The sequence below is a fragment of the Pollachius pollachius genome, assembly GCF_949987615.1.
Source record: "Pollachius pollachius genome assembly, chromosome: 3".
NCBI lineage: Eukaryota > Metazoa > Chordata > Actinopteri > Gadiformes > Gadidae > Pollachius > Pollachius pollachius.
In genome coordinates, this window is record NC_136936.1 from 3883065 (window position 1) to 3889064 (window position 6000).

General features: G+C 46.4%; 1 protein-coding gene across 1 annotated transcript in view; it reads right to left on the bottom strand.

Annotated features, from left to right (window-relative positions):
* The window catches only part of arhgap32a (Rho GTPase activating protein 32a), a gene marked incomplete at its 3' end in the record, with an annotated part of 32577 nt that extends 27911 nt beyond the window's left edge, over nt 1-4666 (bottom strand). Inside the window, 1 exon segment of the mRNA XM_079733393.1 lies at nt 4459-4666.
* Nucleotides 4667-6000: the final 1334 nt, after the last annotated feature.

Here is a 6000-nt window from a genome sequence, read left to right on the forward strand (position 1 = left end):
GAAACTATGAGGTAAAGAGTCAATATTCCTCCTTCAAAAAAGAACAACGCATGTTTTCCATAAACACTGTTGTCTGAGAGGGCTTGTGGGCTTGTACCCAATACCCACGTGGGTTTACTTTGTACCCATGTGGGTCTGAACCCATGTTTCTGCCATATTCTCCAACACCAATACCATACGTTGGGTGGGTTTAAAATTATCCCCTGGACAGTGCGTCCCTGACAGGGCAGACGTCTGATCGGAGATGTTTTGTCAGCCAGGGCCATAGTAGCTCTTCCCAACAGCACAGTTGGCCCCAGGCCACCACAGTGTTGCTGACTGACACTACTGTCAGACCCCTGACTCAGCAGAACCCAACAGCAAACATACTTATACAGACTAAACCAGACCCAGCTCTGTTGCACAATGTTATCTCTGGCCTCTCAGGAAGACACACTGCTGGGTGAATGAACGATACGCTACGTTACAAATCGACTTGAGAAACGGCTCGACGAAACAAGCTGTTTGGAGCCAACATGAACAGGTGTTTGTATGAAAAAGTCAAAAGTGCAGAAAATCGCTACGCCATCTTCTTCAGAAAAGGCAGCAGTCCTAGTTATGTGCTTCCTGTATAAGGATTGGGCCAACTGGTAATTGTCTATTAAACCTTAATGATAACTGTAATTATTGCCTTCCAAGCACCTACTAACTAACGCCCACACAAAAATGACTCAAGACAAATTAAAGTAAAGCTAAAAATAAAGCAAGGCTTAGGGTTTTCATCGCAACGCACCGCACAATTACAAGACAAAACTCATTGTTATTAAATTGTATTCAACATTCCTACCACACCCACCCCACTTCACATGTAGAAGAACAAATACAAGGTATGCAACTACAATACAGAATTGTGGGTGATGGTTTGGCTGTGAATGGTTACACATTCCTCCACTGTGCTTGCATGACTTGTTTCCTGTCAGCGCAAGGAAAGAGATGATATACTGATGTGGGGAACATAGCAGCACAGGCCTAGTAGGGCCCACTGCAAGACTGACAACACTCTCCGATGGGCCAGTGATGCCTGTCTGGTCACAGACTTAGCAGCTCTGTTTGTATGTGGATAACTTTGAGCGGTGACAACACAGGTTTAGATGAGGTAATGGTCGAAGCAAAATACACGCCATTGGACACAGTTAAGACATATCTCACTTATGAGTGGCATTAACCACGGTAAGTGCCAAGGTAAATAGTTGAGACATATCTAAACGCATACTCTGTGGTTGAGTCATCAAACGAGGAGTTGCCGCCAGGAACAAGTCAGTCGTGCCCAAATGATTATTGTAACAAACTCAACAAACAAACGCAGCAGTGTGAATTTACATTTAAAACAGGAAATATGCAAAAATTCTCTATACTACAGGCTGTGCAAATATATTAATGGGAATATGTTTGATGGTTTTGAGAGAGGCAAGACATAGGAAGAGTGCTATGAGAACTATGACATTTACCAATTACTCAAATGAAGCAAAAAAACACCAAACATTTCCTGGCAAACTGTACCGCACTAGGAACACAGATGGGAACTAAGCAGTCTGTTGACCTTGCTGCCATATAACCGGAAACAGAGAACTACAACAGAGCCTAAACACTACAAAGTCATTTCAGCCGAACTGTGTCTCCAAAGCCCCCTACAGTGAATCGAGACGTCAAGTCACTAAGGAGCAGGTGAGTGTTAACACGGCACCTTGCTCAGGGATTCCTACAGGTACACTCCAACGCAGAACTGTCTATTGGGCTTCATACAACCACTATGCGTTTCCTCCTCTGACACCCGGCGGCGAGGGTCTGCGAGTGATGCGAGACTTAACGATGGGCCACTGTGGTTGGATAATCACTCATCACCAGGACTACCACTGTGTCGAGTATGCCATCGTATGGTACAATGCGGAGGCCCGCAGTGTTATGATGCACACTAAACACCTAAAAAGAATGTCTCAAAGGTCGGCTTAATAATAATAATAATTCATTAAATTTATATAGCAGGTTTTGCTTCTGGAAACTCAAAGCGCTTGCAGTGAAGGGGGGGGGGGGGGACCTCACCAACCACCACCAGTGTGTCGCACCCACTGGGGTGACGCACGGCAGCCAATCGGCGCCAGGACGCTCACCACCCACCAGCTTGAGGTGGAGAGTGAGGGAATTAATGAGTCAGCCAATTATACAGGGGGATGATTAGGGGGCCAGATTGAATGAGCCTGGTTGGGCAGTTTTAGCAAGGACACCGGGGAGCAGGTTGGCTGGTTACCGGAAGGTTGCTAGTTTGAATCCCTGGCTCCTCCTAGCTGATTGTCGAGGGGTCTGTGAGCAAGGCATCTCACCCTAAGATGTGAGATGATGCTCCGCTGTCGGTGTGTGAATGTGTGTGTGAACCGTTGTACGACACTTTGGATAACAGCATCCCCTAATTGTAAATGAATGTCTGAATAATTACAAATAACACACAGACGAAGGTAAATGTGTGTCGTTGAGGAGAATGAGACAGTGTGCGTCCGATGGCCTACATGCTAAAAATGCTAAAAGCGAACTAGGGCACAGCCCTATGTGGAGGCCTTTTATCTGGTGTTTTATTAAATACATGGGCAACGACGGCTCGACGTGAACAGATGCCTGCATATTAATAACGACTGTGGGGTCACCAGAGTGGTGCCCAGTACACATCAGACTAGCCTCCATAGTAAATGGGTTAGGGATGAGTCACGTTTCATGTGTCGGAAACCAGAGAGAGACCCAGAAAGTATGGCCAGGAAGTAGAGTGGGTGGAGGGGTAGCTCGGGTCCCGTCTGTCCTATATACCAACACACACTTCCAGAGGATGAACTAGCCCTGCTAGACTAGTGCTGCTGCAGAGAGCTGTCTGACTAACAGAAGATTGGTTTTGGGTAGATGGGCAGATGGCGCTGAGGGGGTGCAATAAGTTATCGTTCTGTCTTAAGGTTTCCCAATCAGCAATCTCCTCTGGAATGCAGCAGATAAGTTGAGAGAGAGAGAGAGAGAGAGAGAGAGAGAGAGAGAGAGAGAGAGAGACCAAGCGAGCTAGAGGGAGGTAGAGAGAGGCAGAGAGAGAGAGAATGAGAGAGAGAGGCAGAGAGAGAGAGAGAGATAGAGAGAGAGAGAGAGAGAGAGAGAGAGAGCGAGAGAGAGACCAAGCGAGCTAGAGGGAGGTAGAGAGAGGCAGAGAGAGAGAGAGAGAGGCAGAGAGAGAGAGAGCAAGAGAGAGAGAGAGCGAGAGCAAGAGAGGCAGAGAAAGAGAGACCAAGTGAGTGAGAGAGGCAGAGAGAGAGAGAGAGAGCGAGAGAGGCAGACCAAGAGAGAGTCAGAGGGAGAAAGAGCGAAAGAGAGGCTACGGTTGCCATGGTAACCTCTCCCCGTCCATCGTGACTGGATGCGCTCCTTAAGACTGAGGATGAGGTAGCAAGAAAACAGAGGAGGCCATGGGAGAAACGGCTCAGCGGTTCAGTGGGGGGGCTCCCGGTCATTGAATCTGTGCCCCATGGGAGATCCAGCCCCCCCCCCCCCCTCCCCTACCTGACCGGACACATGGTCCTGACCTGTAAACCCCTCTGCTCATGCATGTGAACAGATATTACAGCTGACTAATACTTCACAGCCCAACTTGCCTTCATCTTACTGGTGATCATGTACGTGTGTGTGCGTTCGTGCGTGTGCGGGTGCGGGGAAAAGGATCTAAAATGAGGTGGGAGGTAGTCATGGCATTATGTAATCTGCTTGAAATGTGGGAGTGTGATTAACTTTACTTAGTCTCGCACAGACGGAGACGGGGACAGGGCTCCGTGCCACACAGCCTGCGATCTGACGGGATCTGACAGCATCACCGATGAGGACCGACAGACAGACTGACTGACTGAGTGCGTCCGACAGACAGACAGACTGAGTGGGTCAGACAGACAGACTGGCTGAGTGGGTCAGACAGCAGATCGGGCTGAAACACTGAAGACTCGTTGGCCCACATGTATTATGTGGTGCTACAGGGTTTATTAGTAAATAATACTGACAAGATGAATAAATGACATTAGGATCATTGAGAGCCATTGAGATAAATGTATCGATCGATTCAACCCAAACAGGTAGACTTACACGTCGATCGTAATAACCGCAGAGTACCCCTGATTGCAGTCCATAGCCTAGCGATACTCGCTACAGAAACAGTATGTCCACATTTCATTCACTTGTAATTGTAGCTCCTGATTTAAAGCGCTAAACTTTGGGAGCAGGCTGCTGGACCACTACAGCCCACCGTATGGTTGCGCTTCTTCTGCGCAACAAGCGCAGGTCCGGGATGGCTTTTTCACCGCGCAGCTTTACATTATAAATCATTAATATACGTCAACATCCTCGAGAAACTTCTCCACCATCATCTAAGCACAGGTTTCGGTCGCCATCCCCATGCCAAACACCTACCTGTAACCGCACCACCACGCGGGTACTCCTCTCTGCTGGTTCCTCTGAGACGCACAGCGTTGTGAAGCGAATCGATCAGGCAAATCGATCAGGCCAGTCGATCAGGCGCGTCGATCAGGCGCGTCGTTTTCCGCAGCATCGCAATATGTCACACAACACATCATAGGCGTTTGTTGGAAAGTTTAAACTACAATTGAAGGTGCGACGCCGCTTCTGCTGTGTTACCCGACGGCTCCCGACGCCTCTTCGGCTCTGGAGAAAATCCTGCATTCGTCACGGGGTGCGCGCACAGCTGGTTGCGTGCCCGCGCCCGGCCGCGGACGAGTGGAGGAAGGTTCGCGCGCCGTGAGTGACCGAGAGACGGGAGAAGAGAAGAAGGCGGCCAGACGTGGGGAGATACTAGTGTTTGGGGGGAGGACGAATTGTGTTACAAGAACGAAATAACTAAAATGAACAGTAAATGCTTATTTTGGCTAATCTGTTGAGCAGGTGTCTTGATGATGGACACCTGCGCCGCTGCGTCCTTTCAATTACACGTGGGTGCTTATTTATAGGGGTGCTATAAGCCACAGGTCATTGCCAATGTTGGCCTTTATATAGTTAAATTCAAATATAATCACAAATATCTTAAATTGATGTATGGCAATAGAATTTGTATCAATCACTTTGAATACAGCTTATATACAAAGCTGTATTGAGAAATGGGTCTTTAATATAATATCCTAACTTGTTGTGAATTGACTGAGTTGGTTATTACGATTAGGATGAAGAAGGAAATGGAAAATAGCAAAGATTTTGAGCCAAAATCTTTTCATTTCCAGCAGACGGTACGTTCCTATTTCCTTGATCTTAAGTCTTCAGTCTTATTTTTTTCTTTGACCTGATAATTAATGTCTTTCATCTCCTCGTCTCACATCGTGGCTCAACACTTACACCTTGCGTCTGTCGGCTGAACTACAACCCCAACGATGGCAGTGAAAGGTGCTTTTGTAAGACAATAACACAATTACAATCACTTTTCGTTTTTTTATTATATCAAAATACAAAAATTTGAGAGGAAAATTTTGTATGGGACTAAGCAAATGAAATGAAATGGTGATATGAATACAGCACTGCTTTTATATTCTCTCAGACATGCCATAGATAGATCATGGACCCTGTGCTAGGTCCATGTCTGTCGTGTTTTGCCATCATACATAAGCCTATGCATTTCTTTCAATGTATATTTATATATACGGCTATGACTGCGACCGGAACATGTCAAGTCACAGGTGGCAATAGCCTAAACTGTGTAATAGTTTGAATTGTATGTTTTCCGAAGAACAAAGTTTGATGGCAGTTGAACATGAAGAGTGAGTAACACAAGAACTTTGACAACAAAAAAAAACAATAAAAAATATCCCCTGGACAAAAAAACAACCTAATACAAGTATTTTACATAAGGCTTTGGTACAGCACCATACAGTATGAGTTAATTGCTCACGTAAAAGTTAAGTGAAGCGAAATACCTGATGTAATGACATACACAATCCATAAAGTGAA